The sequence below is a fragment of the Lycorma delicatula genome, chromosome 3 (assembly GCF_047948215.1).
Source record: "Lycorma delicatula isolate Av1 chromosome 3, ASM4794821v1, whole genome shotgun sequence".
NCBI classification, from domain to species: Eukaryota; Metazoa; Arthropoda; class Insecta; order Hemiptera; family Fulgoridae; genus Lycorma; species Lycorma delicatula.
The window spans coordinates 215,765,400-215,792,955 of NC_134457.1; positions in this window are offsets into that span (position 1 = coordinate 215,765,400).

A 27,556-nucleotide genomic window follows, 5' to 3' on the forward strand; every position below is an offset into this window, starting at 1 on the left:
TACAAATTGAGCTGGTGGTCCTGTCAAGGAAATTCGTAAAACTTTTAATGGATTGCATGTCGAAACCATCAACGACATGCAAAGCCAGAAAGTTTTGGCGTTGAAGAAGATCGGTGAATTTGCGGTTTCTGTCCAACCGCATAGCACACTGAACTCATCCAGAGGAGTTGTTGTTTGTCGCGATCTTCTTAATTGTACAGAAGAAGAAATTGTACAAGAAATGTCGAGTCAGGGAGTAACTCAATGTCGCAGACTTACTATGAGAAGAAATGGTGAGATTCTTCCTTCGGCCTCGCATGTTTTGACATTTAATAGGCTGAATCTTCCTGAAAAGGTACGAGCTGGCATCCATCGGCTTGATGTACGAGCTTTCATCCCGCAGCCGATGAGATGTTTTAAGTGTCAACGATTCGGACACACAGCAGCAAGATGTGAAGCGCAGGAAATATGTATATGTGGAGAGAAAACACATGAGGGTTACCCATGTAAAGACCCTCCAACCTGCGTTAACTGTAAAGGGCATCACAATTGTCGTTCAAGAAACTGCCCTACATATAAATTAGAAACAGCAATTCAGGAAGTTAAAACGCTTCAGAAGGTAAGCTATCCTGAAGCAAAGAAGATTGTTAATAAGCGTACACCACGACCATCAACTTCTTATACAGAAGCAGCGGCTGCCCCTTCCACATCTAAAATTAATGTGGAGCAGTTGCTTAACACGATGGCACCAAGTCTTGAGACGATGATTGAAAGAATCATCGATTCAAAGATTGAGTCGACTCATCAGAGAAAACAAAGTAAAGATGAGAAGGCTCATCCCCGGACTGACGCCGTTGACATGAGAGACACACCAGCGCCGTTTAAAAAACCAGCTAAATATGCGATTGTAAAGTCACCAACTTGTGTAAGAATTAAAAATCTTGATTTATCTGACAAAGAGAAACAGATCGCTCCGTCGTGTAGTCACAAATCTAAAGAAATTGTGACAAGAAAACCTGAATCTGCGGAAACGGAGGTGCAAGTTATTATAGAAAAAGCACCAGGCGCAGATGAAATAAAACCTGTACCAATAGAGCCTCCCAAAGCGCAAAGACCAGCTTCGGTGAGAGCATCTATTTCAGCCGGACCCAGTACTGCAGTAGAGATAGAGTCCGGCTCATCCGCCGCGGAGACATCATCGCACATTAATTTAGATTCTTTAGCAAAGATGCTAACAGCGCCGGCGAAAGTTTCATCAACTGACGTCAGCCGAAGAACGTCACTGGCATCCGAAATAGAGGAAGACGATGCCATGTCTGAGGCCTCAGATACGCTGTCATCAGAGGTTGAGGCCGTCAGAAGAATGGAGAAACGTAAAAAAGGATGGCCGAAAGGAAAGCCTAGAAAGTAATTTTATTGGATCAGAAGTTATAAGAAAAGTAAAATTTTGATCATTTCTTGACACATGAAAATGTGAAATTTTGAACCCTTTTTTCTATTTTTTTTTTGAAGTGGGATGGGGCTAATGACCAAAGTAGTCGATGCCCCTAAAAACCTCAAAAAAAACAAAAAACAATTTAAACATACAGGTGATTCCGAGAAACGGGACATTTTAAAATTTGTATCAGTAACCCTGAAGGAGCGTCAGTACCTTGCATCTTAATGAAGCCATCTCGCACTGTATTTCCATTTAGTTATCGTGGATAATTAGGTTTTTTCGTATTCCTGCCGGGCCGGAAGGTTTTAGAACCGAAAGGACTTCAGAGGATGGATCGAAGAGAAATCTCGCCGGTAGAACGAAGCACACGCGCGGCTTGTCTCCCGAGGTCAGCTCCAGTGAATACTCAACCGCTCTAAAGGATCGAAACGCAATAATTATTGCGTTTAGTGTTAATTATGCCGTGCATAAATAACACTACATAATTACCCGCCCGATAAAAGAAAGACATACCGGCAAGGGGCTTTTGTCCAAGTTCTGCAATTAGTAGCGAGATACTTAAACCCACCGGGTTGGTCTAGTGGTTAACGCGTCTTCCCAAATCAGCTGATTTGGAAGTCGAGAGTTACAGCGTTCAAGTCCTAGTAAAGCCAGTTATTTTTACACGGATTTGAATACTAGATCGTGGATACCGGTGTTCTTTGGTGGTTGGGTTTCAATTAACCACACATCTCAGGAACGGTCGAACTGAAAATGTACAAGACTACACTTCATTTACACTCATACATATCATCCTCATTCATCCTCTGAATAATTATCTAAAGGGTAGTTACCGGAGGCTAAACAGGAAAAAGAAACAAAAAAAGTAGCGAGATACTTAAATCTCCCGCTATCCTTGCGTTCCGTTCCGTTCGGATAATTAGAGTCGTGTACAACTTGCTTCTGCCATCAAAGAATTTGATAAAAATAATGAGAGTGCGGATGCTGCGCGTACAGAATTTCACAGTCAGTTTAATTTAAGACGCCACGATCGTGTACAATTAATCAGCGCGTACAATTAATGCATAGATATGCAATTTTGAAGAAACAGGTTTACCTATGAAAATGAAACCTTCCTGGCGGTGTACACCAGACAATATCGAGACTATTTGAGTTGCTGTCGTAACAGTTCGATTCGTCGTCATGCGCTGTTTTTCGGTTGCATTGTTCAAGTATCTGAAGAATACTACTGCAGGACTTATTTTACCATTTGTACAAGTTGTAAATCGTTCGGAAATATAATACGCTAACAATTCAATGAACGAACGGTAGTAAAGATAAACGAAGACAATGACTTTGTTAACAAACTGCGGATGTCGGACGAAGCCCGCTTCCATCAAAACTGATTTTTTAATCAGTTAAAACGAAATCAGTAAAAACGAAATTTTCGTTTTTGGACTAAACAGAATATAGCTACACCAGCACTATATGATAACACGGTTACCATGTTGCGTGCTGTATCATCGAATGGCATAACAGGCCCTTATTTTTTGAAATCGAGGATGGCCTCACGATTACAGTCACATCAGATTGACTCGTCGCTATGGTGAAACCCTTTTGCGCAGAAACTATAAACTTTTCCATAAATGACTGACAACGCTTGTTTCAACTACATAGATCATTATCATGCACAGAAAAAATATCGATGGCTGATGAACACCGATCGTTTGACAACCGTATAATTTTGAGAAATATTTACATTCCAAGGCCTCTTAGATCTCTGGTTTGTCGTTGTGGGATTTCTTCTTGTGAAGTCATCTTAAAAGTAATGTGTATAGTAGTCGACCGGCGAAGTTTTTCTTCAGAATATTTAATTATAAAAATTTCCCATTTCCCTTAATTATTCTGTATAAATGGCTAAGATTTTTATAAAAAACATGCTTATTTATAGAATTCTGCTAGGATAATTTTTGTGTTTAGAAGTTTTTATTGAGCATATTTTATCAGAAAGTATAAAAATTACGTTTTTTTTTCGGAAAAATAAATCAGAAAACCATTCTATTTCTTAAAACACATTGAATTGTGGCTTTTTAAATTTTGTCGTAGATTTTTTTAAAAACTGGTTTTTGAATTGCTAATGGCTGTAGCCTTTCTGTTGCTAGTTACACAAATTAAACGACCTTCGTAAGACATATGCATCTACAACTCATATGAATCAATCCTCATCAGTTTGGCCAAGGTTCACTTTTTATTCAAACTTGTTCTACTCGTTAATCAAATAAGTTATTTTTTGATTTATTATCGCTACAAAAATATTAATTTCGTTACATAAGAGATCAGATCTTTATTTTATTTCCTTTTAACGGTATTATCTTCTGAACATATAAAAACAGTTCACTTCGCGAAAAATTATACTTTCTTTTAATCAAGGCTTCTTCTTTTCATTACTTATATTTTAAATATTTTCCTTTAACCGCATTTTTTCCACGGAAAACTTAATACTGTATTTTGATAATGAAAAATCTCAAATTGTTCGTGGACTAGAAGAAGCGAATCACCCTGCGTAACCGCTTTAAAAATAAGAAAAGTTTTCGATTGAGAAAAAATATTTTCAAAAATACTGTAAAAATTTAATCCTCCAAATGTATGACTGACTTTTCCAAACTTATTTTACTGAATTGTATAACATAAATGACACAAGGTAAGAGACATAAAACCTAAAAATAATTAAAAATTAAACAAAACAAAATTGAAAACCACAATAAACATGAATGTAGATATAGAAAAAAAGGATCCGTGTCCCTTTATCCTTCAGATTATCATCCTACAAACGCTTTTTCATTATGCATCTTAATGAAATAAATTACAACAGTTTTCTTGAGCCCGGTGTAATTTTTCTTGTGAAGTATCTTTTTTATTGCTAGTTAATTTAACGATGCTATAAAATGTATAAATCGCTGACAAATATAGTCTTCAAAAAAAAAAAAGAGAAAATTGTAAGATTTTAATTACAAATGTTCTTAAATAAACTTATTTGCTAAACTAATTTTTCAATTTTACTTTCCCGTCTAGCGCTATAGCATTAGAAGAGAAAGTATTGTAATCGGTCCAATTTGGGCATATGCGGTTTTCAACGGATCTTTACATTTTGAAACCTAAGGAAACCCAAAAACCTAAAAACCGGATGGAAATTTTCCGGATGTTCGTATGTATGTCCGGTGTCACCTGTAAATCTCCTTATATCTTCAGTATTACTCGTCCGATTTTGACCAGACTTGGTCAGATTACTTCTATGTATATGGGAAATTGATAACATTAAATTTTCAACTTAAACGGTCAAGGGAGTGAGGCTGTAGAGCAAGGTAACACTCAGTATATCAAGATTTCGCTTAATTAAGGTCTTATTTTTCTTAGGCATATCTGTTAAAAATTAAAAAATAATATTTACAAAAAAACATTTTTACCAAATCGTAACTCCAACACAAAAAATTCTCTAAATAGTCTAATGGCTAAGCGGCTTAGCTGTACATCAATAGCACCCCATCTCAACACAGGTAGCGCTAGTGTAGCACTGACTTATAGCTGTTGTAGTCAGCTATATTGTGACGTCACAGGTTAGAGGTAGAATTAAATAAATGAATAGCATTTAAATCGTAAAAAAAGTATTTAAAGTGGCCGCTAGTACCGCCACATCCGCGCGAATGAAATAAACAAAAAATATTATATTTAAATAAAATGATAAATATTTTAAACTAAGTTGGGTGTGTATGCGTGAATGTGTAAGCCCAGCATCATAAAAAAAAATCAGCGTGATGAGAAAGTCCTACAGCTGTGTTGTTCTTGTCAAAAATTTATTTAATTAAAGTAGTAGCTTTAACAAAATCTTCCGACTTTATTTTCACCTTGAAAACGTAATTTTGTTAAAAGAATTTAATTTCGTTATTATTTTATCTTGTAATATATTACTTTAGATTTCTAAAAGTTTATTTAAAAATGTAAATAACTATATAAACATTTTGTTGAACAATTATTTTATAATATTCTAGAGGTTCACATCGATCATGATACAACAAAATTGTTACACGTCATTTGAAAAGATCATTTATCTTATTTGCTTTAATAAAAGCACACAACATAAATTATTACGATACTACAACTACTGTACTCCGAATAAAAAATTTGACCCAAATATTACAATACGATACGGTAAAATGAGTTTGTATTCATACGAATCGGTACTAATATAAAAAATATAGCTGTCAGTCTAATCATTTTTGACAGGTTCTGTGTTCAAAATTAAAACAATTTATATCGTGGTATTTAATTTAAAAAACTGCTGTTACAGTCGAGCTGTACCTTTACCGATGAATTTAATAACTCGCTTTGTAATAACGGTACAACATCACAGGTGTGTTTTTTTATTCCTCCATAATTTGTATGTTAACTTATTCGATTTTTATTTTATACGATAACCTATCTTCAAAAACCGAAGTAAAACGAGAAAAAATATCCTTTCTTGACCGCTTTTCACTTATTATGACTTTACCCCCGAGTTAAATGTGCAAAATAAATTACGTAAATGTAATCCGTCAAATTTAAAAATGCGATAACACACTGATGCAAAGCAGTTTTACCTGGGGTGTCTGATGTACTGTTGGTACTGTTATTAGTACAATACAAGGGATAGTGTACCGCAAAAGAATACTGTAGATAGCAAGAAACCAGTCTGTCACCGTCTGGAAATTCGTCCTCACCCTGCGCGTCATCTAAGCTTTCTGAACTTTAACGATTTTCCCTAAAGTAACTTACTGTCTGTACTAACAAAAGACGGATTACGCGCCATCCTCCGACTGTACGGAGTGGAAATTGAACAACTGCAATAATTCAAATATTTGGGCTCACCGGTCCAGGAGAAGAAAGTAGAAACTACGGCGGAAATCCACAGTCGAATCGGTGAAGCGACCGCAGCATTTGCTTCCCTGAAGTGGTGCTACTGGAAACAAAGCGACACCTCGCTGAAGACCAAAGTTCGTCTTTTCCGAACCCCGATCCTGCCGATTTTATCGCACGGAGCAGAAACGCGGACACTACTTAAGACAGACTTGAGTAAACTTGAAGTGTTTGAAATGCGATGCCTATGTCAGATCATCGGAGTCTCACTACGCGATCGCATCCGAAATTAGGATACCCGCCGTCGCTACGAACAAGAGCCAAAAATCGAGTTATAGATTCAAAAACGAAGACTGCAATGGTTTGGCCACGTCTGCAGAACGAGTGGAAACCGGCCAGAGCAGTTGGTAAGGTACCAACTGCTCTGGCACGAACGACGTTGTAAAGTCCAACAAACAGCTTCAACGAAAACGTGGATCAAGCAGATCGATGATGATATAAAAAACCGTAGGACCTTAATGAAACCAGGACAACGGCCCTGGATTGCCATGCATGGAGGCGTCTTTTAGTGAAATCAGACAACCGTTGGCACCCGCATCAACGTACAGACTTAGGAGTCGATCCAATTTAAACGCCAGCTAGGGATCAAAAGAAAAAAGAATAAGAACTGTCTGACGATTAATCTTTTCTCATTTTCCTCACTTAATTTAAGCGAGTTTTGACTAATTTTTTTTTGTTGCAATTATCAGCCAATTTAAAATATTACCTATTTCAATCGCATTAATTTGACAATTAAAAAAATAAAAAAAACAAATTTGTGTTTGGTTTTGATACACTTAATAAAAAAATTAACATAACGAATAAAAAACAATAAATTTGTGTGAAACAACAAAATTGGTGTGAAAAAAAGTTTTTCTTCGTTAATTAATTGTTAAAAATCGATATTGTTATTATTGTTGAAATCTATATATTTTTGCACGTTTCATAAAAAAATTACGTAATTTAAAAAAGTACTTTACTTTCTTTTTCTTTAGTTTTTTGAGGAAAGATTTAAGCAGAGAATTTTCTGTAAGTTAAAAAAGGATAACCAATTAAAAAAAGACCACCTTTGATTATTTATTATTAGTTATTACTTTGATTAGTTATTAGAAAAAGACATTAATATTGAAGTTGAGCTAATGACAGAAGGCTCCGAAAGTTTGAATTATAATTTTTGCACCGGTAAATCGGTATAAAAAAAAATACGAAATGTATTCCAAATTAAAGCCTTTTCCGTCTCCCATTATTACATTAAGAACTGGTTTAAAGCCGGTAGAAAGTATCTTTTTCACATTTTGAAAACCGCAGTAAAACACAGCTTTTTCGTTTTTGTATAAGGACTTTTTGAAAAAAATCCAAAAAGTAAAGTACGTTGTTAATATAAGTTGGCCTTTTATTTTTATGATAATGAAATTTCAGGTCTTTTTAGTAATTGTTTTGGCGATAACTGATAATTAAAACAATGATACCCTGACATCAGGCGTCATTGCATCGAAATATCTTTATTAACAGTTCACAGAAATAAAAAAAACCCCAACTAATTTAACATGATGACATCTTTTGAATTTATATCATAAAAAGGTTAAAAATGACTGAAAACGGAAATTCAATTCTTTTGTTTACATACTACTCAAATAACCATTATCACAATCATAAATTTCATTACGGTAAACGTAAACGTTTTTCACAAATATTAATGACTTATTTTACAGCCTTAGGTAAGAGTTCGATTAAAAAAAAAAAAAAAGTTTTTTTCAAAATTAAGCCGCGTGTTTCTAAAGAGTTCAAACAACTGAAACCACTTTATAATAGCATAAGATGAAACAGATCAGCCATTTATTCGGTGCGTATTTTTATTATCTTTTTTAATACCTTCCATTAAAAGGTTATAAAAGTTCAAATCGTGGTGGTTTCTTTCATTAGCCTGACAACAGTATGACGTAACGAGGTCGAACCAGGATGATTATTTGTCGATTTTGTAGTTTAAATTGGAAAATAAATTTACACGGTATATAAATAAAAATATATGCTTGTGTGCATGGGTGTACGTGTGATATAAACACACATATGAGGTTTTTTCACGTAAAATATAAATCAGATTTAACGAAACATGAGGAAATATAAAAATTGAATTATCTGCTACTGAATCTCGCACAAAAAAAAACTTAGTGAAAAACCTGACTGTATAAACCTAATTTAAGCAAATCTTAATAAAAAGTTAAAAAAAAAGTCTGGCTCTTTTTATTAACAATTCAAGGTCAACAATCCAAATTCATCCCGATTTCTGACGTCTGTAAACTCAGCTGTTAACCAACCGATGAGGAATATACTCGTAAATAGCTTTTATCTATTAAAAATATCAATGGGGCATAATAAAATTTTAGTTAAACTCTTCAGCGTAAATATTCTATTAAACGCTTCATTTAATTTTTTTTTTTAATCGTAAACCTTATGTACCCTTTACCTAGCTTCTCATTTACCGTTTAGGATGTGTCAAAATGGACAACACAAGGCCGAATTTTGATAATGTAAATTTGAATATTTTTCACAGCTCAAAATACAATAATATTCAGACGGAACGTTTCTTTAATTTCACAATAAATGTTGAAAGTGATTTGCTTAAACCTTCTTATAAGATTTTATCCGATTCATGACATTTGCAACTACTTAACATAACTAATTGTTCGCTAATGCTTTAAATCTCGCTTTCAATGTTCAGTTTCAGTTTATCATAAATAAATGTAAAAGGGCTGTCCTAAAACAAATACGTTTTTAAATATTCACAAACCGAAAATTCTGCGGCGTGAAACCTGAATATCTTGGTGGTTAAAATCTTTTGAGATCAATAAATAATTATTGCGTATTGCGTCGTGGCTATCGTTCGATTAACGGAGCGATAAATAATGCCATTTCGATTTTCCTTTAACAGTGCAATAAACTGTTGGTTAAATCCACAATAAATTTCACCGTTTACAAGTTTATTAAAGAATAAAGACTTCATTAAATACAGGAATTACACTGATACGGTTTGCATAAAATTTTTACTTTTCGGTCACCCTCAAAGAAGTAGCTCCAGTAACATAAAGGGATGAATTTCAAAGAGATTTTCTGATGGACGAGTTTATCAGAAAAAAATTACTAATTTTATACCATATGTGATGTTGACTTATTTGGAACTGCAACCGGAAAAAATCTCATTTGAAATTCGTCAAAACGGATATTGAAACTGGTACATGCTTTAATTTTTAAAGGGTCATCTTCAATGACTCGGGTTACATTAGAATAACGAAACATTTACCCTCGCATAAGTTATAAACCCTCAATCTAAGCACCGCGTCCTTTTTGAAAAGCATTTTTATTCGTCGTTTCATTCAACTCAGCAGTTTCTGTTGTTTCAGCAAAACGATTCTTTCTCAACCGAATTACACGTTTTGAACAATAATTATCAAAATTTTTATTATAACAAATCCAGAAAAACTCGTTGATTACAGCTACGTAAATACTCAGGTAGACGCAAAATTCTGCGTCAACCGTTAATTGAAAAACACCAATTTCAAAAAATGTATTACCTCTGTAAAATATTAAAATACTGAAGAAAGTTTACACAGGTCGACAACCGTATTGATAAGAGGTAGTAAACCTAGCTGTCTCACTTTTTTGACTTCTTTTGGGAACAGTTTTTTTCACAGGATAACGATTTTTGTATATATATATAATTTTTTTTTAAACTATAAATTAGATTTAAACAAAAGACAGACAAACTACAAAATACAACGAAAAGGGTGTTTACGGATGAAGAAAAGAAAGCAAGATCTGAACGGATGAAGAAATACTGGGCAGCTCGAAAGAGTAAAATAACACGCTTTTCTCAGAAAAGATCCAACTAAAATTGACTTAAGTGGTCCCATGTTGGCCGTAAAAGCATAATAATAATAATAATAATAATAATAATAATAATATAAATTTTTTATATGGTAAAATTTTTTAAATTTTTTATGGTAAAAAAACACTAAAAAATAGAAAAAACATTTTTCAAGAAAATCAGAATTCAAAAATAACTGTACTTACAAGTAAAAATTTTCATAATTTTTCTTTAGTGAATTTCAATGATTAAAAACATTTCGGTAGCTGTTTTTAATTGTGCGCCGGAATCTAAAAAACGTAATTAAAAGTTCGATTAAAAAAATAATCTTCTTTTAGATTACAATCAGGTTATTTTTCAGTTCGGTTAAATTTACTGCAAATAATGTTTATTTAACAATTAGAAATAGAAACCAAAATTTAAAAATACAATAAACTTAGAGATAAAATCAATATTTAAAAACGCAATAATGAGCAAAATAATATTTTACATTTCCTTAATTTTTTATTTCTTTGTACGAAGTAAAGGAAGTATTGTGATCGCGAAAATTTTGGTTTTCAGATTTCAACGAAAATATCCATTTTGACTAGTTTCGGCGTGACGTCTGTACCTATGTCGCATAACTGAAAAGCGATTAGCTGTAGCATGTTGAAATTTTGGATGACTGTTGTAACATCTAGTTGTGCACCTCCCCTTTTGATTGCAAATCGAATAAACCAAAAGTGTCCAAAAAAAGTGCAAAAATCCAAAACATTTGGATTTTGGACTTTTTCTTAATTGCAGTAATAAGCCCTCATCGAGAGCTTTTCAACGATATATCCTAAAGGGTACTTATTTTCATTGGTTTCAACGTTATAACCAAATGAAATTTTAATTAATGAAATATTTATATCTTACAAGGGGAAGACACATCGGTTCGAATCAGTTTTCATCTTTTTTTAACGATTAATTTTTTAATTTAAATATATTGATTTATTACCTCTGATTGTAAAAAAAATTACGGAAAAAACCATCCAATTCTTTTTTAGATTTCGATTTTCTTGAAGCGAGAATGATATTAATAGTGAAGAGCTACCAATAACTTACTAACTCGTACCTAGGCGCCCATTACATAAAAAAAATCTGATGTGACTACATAAAAACTACATAAAATTTTATTTCATTAATAACTTTTAAAATTTTCCATATTTTTTTATAACGTTATTATTGAATTATTATTTATTATGTAGTTTTCATTTTAAAAAAAATGTGTATGTGTAAATTAATAGGAGTACAAGGAATATGCGGGGTCCACATCATTTTTTTATGTAATAGGTGCCTGTACGAGCTAGTATGTTAGTTGCTGGTAGCTGTTTACCTTAATATCATTTTCGCTTCAAGAAAATCGAAATCTAAAAATGAATTGGATGGTTTTTTCCTTCATAATGGTTTTTTAAACGGTTCTTTGTTTGTTTGTAAATGTTTATTTTACTGGTTTTTTCATGATTTTAAGTTTACTGTTTATAGTTGTGTCTACACATAAATTAACAAAAGGTAAATTATATTTAGTTATGATGAAAATGAAGCATTACCAAATAAGAGAAGTCTAAAATCGTCTCTTTTTATGTTTGGATTCAATATCCTACTAATTAGGAAATATGAACCCTTTTAATGATTTAAAAAAAAACCTTTTATTAGTTACTGAATAATTGGTAATGACTGTTCGGTTTCAGTCTATCAGCTTGATAGGTAAAGATTAATTAAAATACGATCTTTTATTTTTGTAGTCCAGCCTTTTACATTTAGATGTAATGAAAAAGTCTTCGTTTAATTTTTTGAAAGGACGAAAGAAAACTTAGACGAATAAAGAATAATTTAAAAATAAAGTATTAAAGTTTAATTATTATTTTAAGAATGACCGGCAAACAACTGAGAGAAGGTAATAAATACTTCGAAAAATTGCTTAATTTAATTTTTCGCGGTTAGCTAAATATGAAAATACGAGCTTTTTAAAAGTTTTTTTGAATTTGATCATTAATTTCCAATAATAACCATCATTTGTAACAAAATTAAAAGATTGCATTGAGAATAACAATATCGTGTAAAGAATGGAAAAATGAATTTTTAGAAAATTACTTCTTTCCTTCCCCGGTCCTTTAGGAAGGATGTGGTGCCCGCTCACTCACTCTCTCTCTCTCTCTCTCTCTCTATATATATATATATATATATATATCTCTGTGTGTGTGTGTGTGTGTGTGTGTGTGTGAGAGAGAGAGATCCAAAAGTCGCGCACATCAAAGTAAGACATTAAGTAGTAATATTTAAAGATTTATTTATTTGCATAACATAAGCTCAAGATGGCTCGCCAAAAAATTTGCGTAAGAAATGCACGGTTTCATTAGATGCGTGACATATGGCACTGTCCTGCTGGAACCGACAGTCACGTTATTATCTTCAAGAAGCGCAGTAAACTGTGTAATGATGTCTCTGTACACAACACTATTCACTGTAATTTGAAAGAAACTGGGATTCGCTATTGTAATACCAATATATACACACACACACACACACACACACATATATATATATATATATGCGATAGGCACACCACAATCTCTTTTTCTGAGAGTATAAGGGGATTTCATGTAACGCATGTGGATTTTCAGCCGACCAAATTCTAGCGTGTTTTTGACTGTTCAGGTAGCCACTAAGGTGAAATCACGCCTCATCAGCGAAGAAAATACGGTCAAGCTCTACAATTCCACGGTTGACAAAAAATGACCAAACCCATTTACAGCACACTAACTATACTACACGCTTTTATTTTTCCGGCTTCTTCAATTTCTGAACACTGCGATCGAAATTCGTCTACAACACGTGCATACGAACTGTAAAAATAATGTTCAACAATGAAAACTCGTTGCCTTGGGAAAACGACATGTTTACCGAGCGATAAACAAAGCACTACTGCAAGCATTGTGTGATCAATACATATCACAATGGTGGCTAGGTTCGTTGTTGTTAATACCCATAGTGCGATACGGTAGCCGATAGAACCTTTTCAACTATACTAATATTTAAGATATTTTAGTTTTGATATGCGCAACTTTTGGATCTCTGTGTATATATATTTCTGTGAGTGAGCATTTCTACACAAAAAAAATGTAGTTTTAAAATCTGAAAAATTTTAGTACCCTACACATGTATTATTTTTTTCTTTTTTTTTGGTGATGTTAGAAGAAAGGAGAGAGAAATCTTTACATCTTTTTCTATACATTCAGTAGTCTTCAAAAAGTCGCCCGACAAACTTCACCTAATTGTACGCTTCTATTAATTAATGATGTTCGAAATTTCCGGGAAAAGTTTTAACCAAAATGCACCTTTCTTGAAAAAGAGGGTCACGAGTTAAGGTGAAAGTGCCCTGCCCGAAACTACACAGTAATAACATCAATAACTAAATCTAATAACATCAATGTCCAATATATACGTATGATCCCATTCTAGAAATATTACGAATAAAAGACCTAACCCAACACACATATATATATATATATATATATATATATATAATTATTATACGTATATATCCACCCCGCGCGTGTATATTAGTATATACTAATATACACTGTATATTAGTAAATATTATATACCCACCCCGCGCGCACGGGCACACACACACATAGTCCTACTTTTTTTTAAACTCAAGACGACCTCAAGTTATCAAAATTAAAAAAATATTTTCTCTTTCTATAGTACAGATGAATAGCAATGTTTCGGCAGAAAAACAGGCGGTGAGTGAAATTCGCTGTTATAATTTTAGATTTCTTGCTGTAACATTTAATTTCGATAGCAGAAATAATAAAATGAAAAAAATTTATGAAAAATTAAACGAAGGTTTTAATATTTTTATCAATACCATAAAAGAAATTGTTTTACTATTTTATTTATACTTAAAAATTCTTAGTTTCATAAAATAATATAAAAGAACGACATATAAAATGTCACGGTTAAAAAAAATAATAAAAGACTACAATATACAGTGACAATTTGTAAAATGGATTTACGACCAAGTACTATTAAATTTAACATTTGACCTCGTTATAAAAAAAAAAAACTGCTTATAACATTATTACTTCGTACAATTACTTTAATAGTCGTTACTTACTGACAATGAAACGTTACACACAAGAGTACATTTACCTCACTTTCTATTATTTAGTTTTACTACATGATTATAATAGAAAAGATAAATATATAATTCTAGATAATAATAACTAAAAAAACTGCAGTGTCAACTCGTGGGCGATCAGAAACTAAGTCTATTATTTTATTTTTTTTAATTCAATTCTACATTTTACTATCGATATACAATATAATTTTATTACTAGATTTAAATATTTTATAGTTTTAGCTAATATGTAAAATAAATGTGATTTTTTCCTGTGGTTCGGGTGGTAAATATCGAAATACCGTTAAAAAAAGTATATCCATAACAAGAACATTAAATTTAAAAAGAAGGTTAAACATTGTAACATATACTTGTTGGTATAAAGGAATAACGTTTTTTTTATTACTAAATATAATCTCGTTTTATCCAATAAACGCCCACATAAAATATATAAAAATACTATATATCAAGTTTACTTGACCTGTTTAGAAGTGAGAGTAACAGTAGTAATACTACAGCAGTAATGGTAGAAATAGTTAATAATAATAATAATAATAATATTAGAATGTTTAACATAAAGTGGGATTTTATATCATTACGGAATATAACATAAAACATAAACAATCTACAAGCAAAACAAACATTTACCATTATTTAATGAAGAACAACAAAATAAGTGCTTTTTTCAAACAAGTTTCTTTAAACTACCATAAAGTATCATTATTATATATTTAATTAACACGCATAAAAAAATTACCTATTTGCATACAGATTCTACAACTTAAAAGTGGACTGATATTTCAATAGTGTGTAAATTTGAGCTTTTGTTTAAAACAGTTCGATTGGTAATACTGTATCTGTAGCGGGGGAGAAACCGCATCGCACCCCTTCTTTCATAATAACAATCGGTCGTTGGATAAAATCGTACCAATCGATATAATTTTGGATAATACGATTAATCACATAAAATATGATGTTATTTATCGTAGAAAATAAAAACAAGACAAACCCTTACATTTATTATCAATGAAACGTTCAAGAAAATTCTAGCTAAAATTCTAGGCATAGCGAATGCAGTTTCTAAGATTTTTTACTGTAGCTTCCACTGTTGATGACAATATGAACACACACACACACACACACACACACACACACACACACACACACAGTCTCAGTTTGTCTGGGTATTAGACTTGTAAGCCGATTGGATTTTAATGAAGCTTAGGCAGGTCGGTTTGGTCTTGGCACCGATTTAAAATCTTATGCTATATTAAGACTTATAAAATTATTCTTGGGTTTGCCTTCATCAAATTTCACTTGAAATTTTTCTGTAATATTTTTAGATACGTTTGACGTTTTTCTGTTATTGACATTCTATAGTATTATATGGAACCAATAACGGCTAAAATCGTAATTATGCCTTCATATCTATCGAAAACATGATTAAAATATCTATTATAGAAAGAAACCAGGTAGAAAATCAACATCGATTTTTGATGGGATGATTCTCTAGAATGATTATATCTCCAAGGATTTATTATTTTAATCTTTTTTAAATTTAAGAAAAGCGTTCGACATCGTACGAGCTTTATTAAAATTAAAAAAGGTGCTACGATTTGCACAACTTCTGACTTTGTGGGGAAATCTCCCCCAACAAAACATATTTTTAAATTAAACGTTTATTAATAACAACGGTTCATTTGGAGGTGTCACGGTACCAATATTTTTTTTTTTTTTTTAAGGTGGTACCAGTAAGCATTAATATCAGTCCGCTTTCTACTTCTTTTAAAGTATTCATCAAATAAAACTTTCAGAGTCCGTAAATAATTTTTTACACCAGTAACCGACAAAAAAAATGCAAGCAGTAATACTAGTTCGTATATCAGAAATCTGTATCGTATGTCTGAAATGTACAAGGAGCTGGACTTTTTTTAAATAAATGAAAAAAATAGGATCAAAAAGAAAAAACAAATTTATTATTCGTACATTTCTATCTAGATCGACGCCTTCTACCACCGCATCACTCCATCCCCCTAGACGGATTAAAAAAAAAAAATAAATAAAATCAATCCCTCATACATTTGAGGTGTGTGAGAAAAGTAATGAGATTGGTAACACTGCGAGCGATCTGGCAACGCTGTGTCTACCGGTCTGTGCTAGACCGGTTTGTTTATCCCTTCCACATGCTCAGTACGAGTTTAAAATCAGTTCAGCCATTGCATTACTTTTGACAGCGCCATCAGTGAAGTTGTGTTTTGTTGTGTGTTACGAAAATGGAGCATCGGAATTTAGAGCGACGTTGTGCAATCAAGTTTTGCGTTAAACTGTTAAACTTGGGGAATCCGCGAGTGTGACCTTTGAAAACTTGTTGAAACAGGCCTACGGGGAACATTTCTTATCAAGAGCACAAGTTTTCCGCCGGTACAAATCATTTTTGGAAGGCCGAGAACACGTTGAAGATCAACCTCGCTTAGGGAGACCTTCAACTTCAAAATCTGACGGAAACGATGAGCGCGTGAGGGTTGTTGTGAGTTCAGACCGCCGTTTAACAATAAGGATGATAAGTGAACAGTTAAATTTAAATAATTTCACCGTACATCAAATTTTGACAGACGATTTGGACAGGCGAAAGGTTTGTGCGAAATTGGTGCCGAAAAACCTCACAACGGAACAGGACAATCGAAGAAACGTGTGCGTTGATCTTCTTGAGAGGATTGACAATGACCAAGAATTCTTCAATTGTGTGATCATAGGTGATGAATCCTGGAATATTTGAGTACGATCCTGAAACAAAGCGAAGAGTGGTACTCTCCGTCATCTCCTCGACCGAAAAAATGTCGAATGAGCAAATCAAAGATCAAAACCGTCCTGATTTGTTTTTTGACAGTAGGGGTATCGTGCATAAAGAATTTGTTCTTCCAGGACAAACTGTCAACCAAGTGTTTTACAAAGGTTTCGTTGAAAGGCTCAGGAAAAGAGTGATTCGCGTGAGACCAGACATTGCAGACAAGTGGATGCTTCATCATGACAATGCCCCGTTTCACACGGCCGGAAAATACATACACCTTGGCGGGTCATTTTTAAATAATAGCAGTATTTTTCCTTTGTTAGATTTTATACTGCTTAAGAAAAAAGTCCTTTATATTGCACCTTCAGGACTGTAAGGAAGAAGAAAAGAGAACCGGTACAATATTACTTCTTTTGACCGAATTACCGTTCTCTTTTGATATTATTTATCACTCCAACGGTTCGACCGCAATTGGTTTTTTACCAAATTATATTTGAAAAGAATAAAGTGTCAATGTGTTTACAGTAATTACATTGAAATTTAGATGAGCTGTAGTAAATTATCTGAAGTCGTGCGGTTGAAAATTTTATGAACATTGGTCAAGTCGTTCTGGAGTTACCCCCATTTGCTTCAACAAGTTTGAAACTTTTGTGGCCGGAAAATCTCCAAAACTACCGGGCCAATTTTATTGAAACTTCGATATTCTGTAGAAGTGTATGTAAAGTTATGCGTGTGAAAATGGTTGAATCGTTCTTAACTTATGCTCAATTTAAGGTCGTCAATAGACAACGTAACCTCAATTTGAGTTTACGTTGACTTTGTTGTATTTATATATAATTTATGCACTTGTGCAACGAGTTACAGGGGTGATCGAGTTTAAACTTGATGCTTGCGGGTTGGGTGTACTCGTATGTTTAATTATTTCATCAAATTACGGTCATAATAATTAGATTTTTTATAAATAGAAAATATATTTTATTATTAAATAAAAAATTTAAACCTCTTAAAAAATTTATTTTATAAAAAAATTATACCTCTTTTAGTTTTCTAATTTAATTTATGTTTTGTAAATTTCTTGCGCAAAAAATTATATAAAATAATATAATATAAAAAACAAAACTAAAGTCAGTCTTCTTGCGCGGAATCGAGCAAGAATTTTTTTAATTATGTAAACTACTTAAAAGGCTTTTTGAATATAATTCAGGTATACATGTATAATGCGTTGTTTCATAAGGAAGCGAAACAGTGTGTTGCGTGTTAATTTTTTATTTGAATTTATTTTTTATTTTAGATGTCACAGTTTACTAAGGACGTGTTGAATATAAAAACACCTAAAATAGTGCAGGCTGTATTTATAATTGATTTATTCCAGAAAAATTATTTTAATTATTCACCAGTCCCTGAGTTTATCAAAGTAAAGACATTTCAGTCGGAGATCTGAGTATCACCTGCATTATTGTAGGTGTATCGTGCCGATAAGCAATAGCAAGCACGGCTCACAGAAGGCAATGGGAGCCTAGTCTAGCGTGGAATTCTTGTAATTCTAAAAATTGTTATACAATTACGGGAGCGATTATATACTGTATACAGTCGTACCATTACAACTTTACCAGTTATGGTACCTCAAAAATTGATATTTACAATTCAGAAATTCCATGTCGATTTCGATATATAAAATTTGAAGAATGTGTTGCAATTTAAATAACTCTTAATAAATGGTAGGCTTCACAGATTATTACGTATAAAATGCGCGCGGGGGAATAAAAAATAAAATTGTTCATTATTACGTTTATTAATTTATTCTCTATATAAATTAATAACCAAAATATGATTTAATAAAACAACTGACTGGAATAATAGTAATATTGACAAAAGTTTTCCCTACTATAAAATTTAATAGCAGGTTCGAAAGATAAAAAACAATAAAAATGAGAAGAAAGAATAACACAAAATTTCTAGGAGTATTAACAATATTTACAACTACTTTTTCACTATATTTGAACAAATGTATTTAATTATTTAATGTAAATTATCAAGATTAATAGATGCATAGGTAAACAAAAAAAAATAAATAAATATAAAAACACGCACAGAATAAGGTCATTCGAAAGATAGGCTGCAGTAGAAAAAAAAATTGAAGTACTGCTTCTTCTCTTAACCGTCTACGGTCACGCACTAGTCACGCCTCCATCAGATGACAAATAATTGTAAAACATATACACACAAAAGTACGTATAGTCATACATAAATACAACAGATAATTTCGAGGTCGACACCGATTCAACACCTTTACTCGGTTCGACCTACTTCAAGATGCCAGCCTGCTTGAACGATGTTCTTCTGGCAATAAAATAAACAGACTCTAGGCCAAAGTGTGAAATCTTAATTTTAAAGGAGGCGCCGCCTTCAGATTAGGTGTTCCAAATAATAATTGGGTATACGCTAACGTAGTAATACGTTAAATAAAACCCCAGAATAACAAAGTAATGTACTTCGAATGTAAAATATTTCAAAATATATTTATTTTTAATTTTTATATAAAATATATAAACACATTTAAGTACTGACAATCTCTATGGCGGAGTCGTAGCCGAAACGCCTCCGATATTCATCTATAAAGTTCTGGGTGCGTCTCGAAGTGGCGCTAACGTACGATTCAGGATGTTAATAGTTGGAGACCGGCTCGAGCCGGTATATTTAAACGCTACCAGCTCCTGGATACTCTTACCCGGACACGATTCTTTCGTCGAATTCTTATTAAAATTGCGTCGTAGCGTGGCGATCCTTGTATGTAACAAGCTAAAGGTGTACTCGTTACACGAAAGAAGGGACACCGACTGCCGACGCGATCCAAATCGAGAAATCGATAGGAGATCTCGGGAATAGCTTACTAATCAAATTTCTGGGTTCAAATTCCGGTAAGGACTGACATTTGTTTCACACGCCACCAAAATTCATCCATCATCATGGCTACCTCCAAACGGGTTTCAGAAACCTTAACTAAACCTATAAATGAAAAACCTTTAATAATCTTAACTAAACGATTAATTACGTAGTTACGATTTTCCACGACAGTTTAAATAATTTACGTTACGCGCTTAAACAGTAAAGGAATAACCGTGGAAACTTTAAGAAATTACAAAAAAAAAAATTGGGTACCCATTTTTAAACACATTCCAACATATGTAAGGAATAATATTTTATTCCTTTATTTCACTCTTCAACTGCTTCTTTTAAATACTTCTTGTTTAAATCATTTAATTAAATGAATTCTAATATTTTTTACTTGCTTTTTTTCAATTCATAATGTTTTTTTTTTCATGTCTGTCCTCAAATCTTGCTTCCCTAATTTAACATACATTCTGGATATTGCCGATTGATGAAATTTTGCACAGTAACTAGGTCGGGTGACAACACAATATTCCACCATTACCTTTGCAAACCTCTCCCATACGGGGGTAAATTAAGGGTGCGGGTGCAAAAAATTGTAAAACGGTATTATATATTATTCATATATATATATATATGAATAATATATGATTTTTGGCGGGCAGTATGTTGATACACAGCTCCTGAAAATTCAAACGGTTGCAAATTAACAGGAAGAAAACCTTGCACTAATGATGCATTATCAGAGATGGATGGAATGAGATATCTTTTATAAAAACTCATAAAAACGTCTGTCGAAAATTGTGATGATTAAGTAAATGAAATAAAACTTCACTATTTCGTTACTTTGTAAAGCAAATGTTTGATTGAAAATTTGTTTGATATTTTATAAATATATTAGAAATCTCAATATATAATGTTATCTTTTGAAATCCAAATTAACCTACTAATTAAACTCGTGCAATGTATGATAATCTGATTAAAGTACGAGCAAATTTTTAAAAATTTTGTAATATTATTTACTTCTTCTTCTTCCATCACGGTATAGGCGATTCAACTGTTCCGGTTTCAAAGGGTTATCAGCGCTTTCTTGGTCGTCCTACACTTCTTTTGCCCTTCTGTAGATAGTGTATTATTTCCTTGGGGAACCTTCCGTCTACCATCCTAATTAACATGATCCTTCCACCTCTCCCTGTTCTCTACTATTGTAATATTACAATAGTAATAATATTTTTAAATTAATTTTATATCGGGAAATTTCCGAATTTATTTGTAGTAAACTAATACAACCCAGGAAGTAAAGGTAATAATTTATATATTTATTTATTTTTTTGTCTTCAGTCATTTGATTGGTTTGATGCAGCTCTCCATTACCTATCTAGTGCACGTCATTTCATTTCGGTATACCCCCTATATCCGACATCCCTAACAATTTGTTTCACATACTCCAAACGTTGCCTGCCTGCACAATTTTTTCCTACCCGTCCCTCCAATACCAAAACGACTATTCCAGGATGCCTTAATATGTGGCCTATAAGTCTGTCTCATCTTTTAACTATATTTTTCCAAATGCTTCTTTCTTCATCGATTTGCCGCAACACTTCTTCATTTGTCACTTTATCCATACATCTGATTTTTAACGTTCTCCAATAGCACCGCATTTCAAAAGCTTCTAATCTTTTCTACTCAGGTACTCCGATCGTCCAAGTTTCACTTCCATATAAAGCTACGGTCAAAACATATACTTTTAAAAATATTTTCCTTAATTTTTGATGTAAACAAATTATATTTCTGACTGAAGGCTCGTTTCGCCTGTGCTATTCGGAATTTTATATCGCTCCTGTTTCGTCCATCTTTAATAATTCTACTTCCCAAATAACAAAATTCTTCTACCTCCGTAATCTTTTCCTATTTTTACATTCAGTGGTCCATCTTCGTTATTTCTACTACATTTATTTCATTAAGAAACATTTTATTTCTGAAATATAATTGAATGCGACTTAATATTCTAGGTATAATTTTCAAATCTAGAACTTTAAATTACTCAGTAAAACCGCTGGACGATACGTTAAGATGTTTGCTACAAAGAAGCGGAAGGTTCAGCGAATTTACTTCGCTGAACATGTAAATATAAGAAAAAGATCTTTACGTGAAACATCTAATTCACGGATGAACAATTTAGATTCGGTTAAGAATTAATATGTAAAACATGTAAAGCTTTATCGTTACGTTTATATCTAGCAGAAGTTAGATGACGCTGAGCGCAGGCGGAAATAAGTGGTGTTACAACCGATGAGTTAAGAAGCAATCGTTGTTCCTACTTGAACCATTTCATCAGGATAACCTATCCAAAAATTTTAGTAGGTCGGGAAGTTAGATGCAGTTCAGAGATTAGCGTAACAAGATTTTTAATTTGTGAAAATAAATGTGTAATTTATTATATAAACGGCTAAGAGTTTTAGAAAAATATTCTTATTTTTAGAATTCCACCGGACCGATTTTAATGATTTTTATGTTGTTCGAAATCTTTTCTAAAGTATACTATATAAATTCTTAAAGTACCGTTTTTCTCAGAAAATCGGAAAAACCAAATTAAAATACCGATAAAAATATCAAATCGAGATCTTTTTAATCGATTCCCCAATCCAGAAAATTGAGACTACAGTGTCAAAACTTAAAAAAGGTTTTGAGTAGATAATGACCGAAGTTTATCTGTTCCAACTTATAAAATTAAATTTTCCATTTACTTTGTTCCGTAACAGTCGATCTTTGTAACCTTAACTTTCTAACAAAGTCTGCGGTAATAAAATACAAATTATCAGTCGTTTTTCCTTTACTTGTGTTACAGAAATACGTTTCGCTACAGACAAACTGCTTAAGAAATCAGTTCTTTTCGGTCCTTTAATTTACGTTTAATCGCATTTCCGCATATTATACTTTATTTACATTATTTTCTAAACTTAAAAAGTTTTTTTTTTAGAATTATCATACTAAAAACATAGTTCCTTTTTAGTCAAGGCTTTTTTTCCGAACTTCTTTTTAAGATGAAGTTTAAGACTTTTTTATAACTTTTTATAATGCTAAGAAAAATTAAAAAACCAAAAAATGACCTTAAGATATCTTTATATAAAAATCATTAAAAAAACAAGTACTCCTCTTCCTGAGAAGATAGACAAATCCGTTGTATTTTTTCGTTAACAGGCTTTAGTACAAAATTTAATAATCCATTACAGTACAATTAACAAAAAAAAAAAGAAAGAAAAACCTATCATATTCACCTGATTTGAACAAATTTACTTATGGTAATTAAAGAAAAACCCAAAACCTGTTTCTGGATTCACTTTCCCCGTAACACTAAACTTTTAGTTCTTGATGTGATGTTAGAGAAGTTCCTTAGCAATTTGTAAAATGATAATTAAATTTTGAGATGACAACGTAATGGAATATTCAATCACGATTTGAGAAATACAGGTTTTCATTTTAGAGAAAAATATTTAATCGGCTTTGTAACAACGACTGACAAATAGATAATTTAGTATGATAAAATTTGATTATGAAATATACAATTCCCCGTACAAGGAATTAATCATTTTTCATACGGTATAATAGGTTATTTTTGAGTTTTATTTAGTTACATATTTATTAAATAAATAAATAACAAGATAGAGAATTTCAGTCAAACAATTATAGAAAATCTTCATAAATAAATGAAAAATTGATAGAAAGAAATAATTTTAAAGATTTGAAGGCCGGATCAGATGAACAATAGTTTTGAAATCGTCAGTATAATTGTATACTGCAGCCTCGATAGAATGCCCGGTCAGATCCAGCGCATAAGACATGTTACAGACATTTCTTATATCTTAACGAGCGGTTTGATTCATATATTGTCCCGTTCAACAGACACACCTGGGGCTGAGATCACAATAGGCCTTCATAGATCGTATCTCTGACATCGAGGGCAATGAACCTTTTTGTCGGTTCTTCAATTTTGAATTTCTTTCTTTTTTAAGAAGTTGGAAGAATTTCATTTCAAATTAATAATTTACGTATTGTTGGAGTCCGATTCGATGAAAATAAAAATTAATACTGTAACTGTACACTTCAATTGTTATTAGGTTAAATATTACTAGTATTTAATCAAACGTAAGAATTATTATTACATCGCTGATAATATTTGTAAGTAAAAATGAAAATATTTCACGCTAGTTCAGGCGATGCACAGATTTATTATGAGCGGCATTCCAGAACAGTAGGTTATATTCAACGCGATGGATAGCCTACCTTTACTTCTCTCTTTTTTTTGTCGTGTCTTGTTTTCCCGTCCCCCCAGAGCCAGATCCGCGACTAAGCATAAACTCACTTCCAAAAAAGGAACTCCCTACCGGGACTCCGGTCTTGATATCTTGCCTCTAGTGGGGAACACCTAGAGGGATCCCCCATCGGGGACTACGGTCTTATTTTTCCCCCGATGACATCTCAAGGGAGTCCCCACCCGATCATCGTAGGTGGAAGCCCGAATTCTTCCATCCCTCCCCAGTGTGGCCGTCCCTCAAAGATACCGTGGCGTTCCTATGAAGACACAATTCCAGATGCAGAAGAAGCCGTCTTACATCCCCGACCTCCAGCGCGATTGACCATGTGATTTGCAGTACGAGCATCTAGGTTCCTGCTTGCAATCCCTACGTAAATGGCCGGCTTTACCGCACGTAAAACAGCGGCCACTCCTATCTACTCCGGAAAAAACTTGGCTCTGTGGTCCGAATCCCAACACCGGAAGCAAAGTTCATCGGAGACACGCCGCATCACTCGACAGGCCACCCACCCAATGCGGACGCGCCTATCAGATAATAGTTTGTCCGCCAGGATGGCAGCACTGCCAACGTGACCACTTGTGAGGAGCCGTAAGCCGGCCGCATTGACAAGACGTCAGTAGTGACCGACTCACCTGTTGTTTTACAAAGCTCTCGAATAAACTCGTCCTGAGACGAGTGTCCACGTCCTTTACCAGGACGTGGACCCCTACCGCGTCTACCAGCTAGGGCCGTAGTAGCATCCTCCACCTCTTCAGCATTTCTTTCTCGATTGATCGGCCGCACTACTATCCGCCCGAACCCGGAGATGAAGATCCTCCCCGTGGCCGTGCCGGACAGAGAGAACCCCAGTTTTCACCGGTGAAACCGCTTCCTTCACCGAACCGAGAAGATCTGCGAAGGTCCGCCCCTACGCCTTAACCACTACTGTAGTAGTCGGCGGATCCGCGGGTCGCTTCTTGCCTGCAGGCATCAGTGGTGGCGACTCCCGTATCAGATGTTCGAGAAATTGCTTCCCCGTCCTCTTGCCCGCATACTCCAAAGACCGTCGCAAAATCTGCTCGATCCGCCCTCACGGATCACAAAAGCACGCTTGTCGATCCTGTACATCCTCCAACACCCACGGGATGGACCGACAGACAGCAGAGGTAACCCCACGGTCCTACGGTGATGGGTCAACGACCAGAGCGTAATCGGTCCGACCGAGCGCAACTATGCTGCTGCTATCCTTCTCGGAAAGATCCCGAGTAGTTGACTGCAAAAGGAGAATCTTTTTTTTTTCCCCTACTTCCCCGGGCCGGGTATCCGTTCAAGTATGCGCAGCCCGGGAAAGTGTCCTTTAAACTCAAAGGCGGTCTCCCCACCCGCCGGCTGTACGTCCGGCACGGCAGGTCAGCCCCCCGGTTGGATCTTTTGTTTTAATGTGCCTGCCTCAAGCCCCCCCCGACAGAGAACCAAACCCGACAAAGCCGTCCCTAGCCTCCGCCGAGGGAACCGGGTCTCGGTCTTTTAATTACCCAGTTGATATGATCCCCAAACGAAGGAATGATCTTCTCCTCAAAGCCGCTTGCCTTAACGAAAATATTAAACTACTAAGTTACCACGGGGCCTCAATGGCCTCTTAAAAGGGCTACATCATCTTTAGCCTTTAGCACTATCTTGGCAAACTCCTCCATTTTGTTCCAATTGTCAGCGGATCGCAGGAGAAAAAGAAGCAGATTCTCCGGATTTAATTCTTGCAGCCCTGCACGTCGTCTATGTATAGTCCATCTATTACAGTGGAACAGAGTATGTTCGGCAGTATCCGAATCCTGGCAGAACATGCAAATAGGTGCTGGTCTTCTACCGAATCGATGTAAATAATATTCGAAGCTACCGTGCCCGGAAAGTATTTGAGTAAGATAATAACCAACCTCCCAAGCCACATGTCTAAGTCAAGCCACATGTCATGTCGTCTATCAAGCCACATGCCCAAGTCGGGTATCAATCTCCTGGTTCAGGTAGCTTTAGTGGAAAGATTCCATCTGTCCTGCCATATGCGCCTGATGTTGGCTTGGGCTTCTTGTTTTGGCATGCCACGATATCTAAGTGATCGCTCTTTAACTAAGAGGTCGATAGGGGGAACCGATGATAATACACAAGCCGCATCGTAAGAGATGGTGCGGTATGCAGAAGTGATGTTTATAAGAGCTTGCCTATGCAGAGTTCTAAGTCTTACGACATTTCCTGCAACACAAAGTGCTTTTTCCCATATAGATGCAGCATACAATAATACAGAGGTTAAAGTTGAGGCAGTGACCCGCCGCCTAGATGCACGTGGAGCTTCATGTCCAGCCAACAATCTTGTTAAAGCCTTTGCGGTATTCTCGACCTCTTTACATATCTGTGCGAGCAAAAGGAGAATCTGGCCAGGTTTCACTTCACCAGTCCATAATCCCGATGTACCGTCGTATGTTGAGAATGCTCAATCCCAGCCGCCATGTCAACACCCCAGGCGGATCCAACTCCCGCGTCCAATCCGTCAGTCTCCTCCACAAGAGTGGAGGACTGGAAGATGTCTTCATTTCTGTCATTATTTATCATGTCATGTTTTATTTCTGTCTTTAATAAAAGCATTATTATCCAAGTATTTTTTATTATACAATCATTGTGTAATTTCCATTTTTTTTAAATGCAATTTTAAGAGTAAATTTTGTTTTTAAAAATTTTTCGCATCTCCAAAAAAATTTGGTTTTTGTTTACAAATTACTTTTCTGACAAAGGTTCTGTACTATTTTTACTTTTTTTATTCAACTTTATTAACTTTTACTTTTTTTATTCAACCTATCTTAAACCTTTTATTCAGAATTAAATTTTCTACAAGTTTTGTTTAATATTTTTTGTGTTTATTACCGATTTAACAATGTTACTGTACGAAAAACATAAAAAAACAGGGGTTTTTACCCTAATTTGCTGTTTTTTCCATTATTTTCACGAATGGAATAAGTTATGAAAGTCACGGGAAAACTTCATGGTACATTCTGTATGTTTGAAAAATAATGACACAAGAAAATAAATCAAAAACATTTTTATGAAATTTAAAAGAATCGTTATTTTTAAACTTTGATCGGTCCTTTTTTTAAGCTAAAAAAAACATCCGTAAAAGTTTCTACAAACGTAATAACCACAAAATTGCCCCTTCTTTAATTAGAAACAAGCATTTAACCGTAAAACATACACTTACTTATCGATT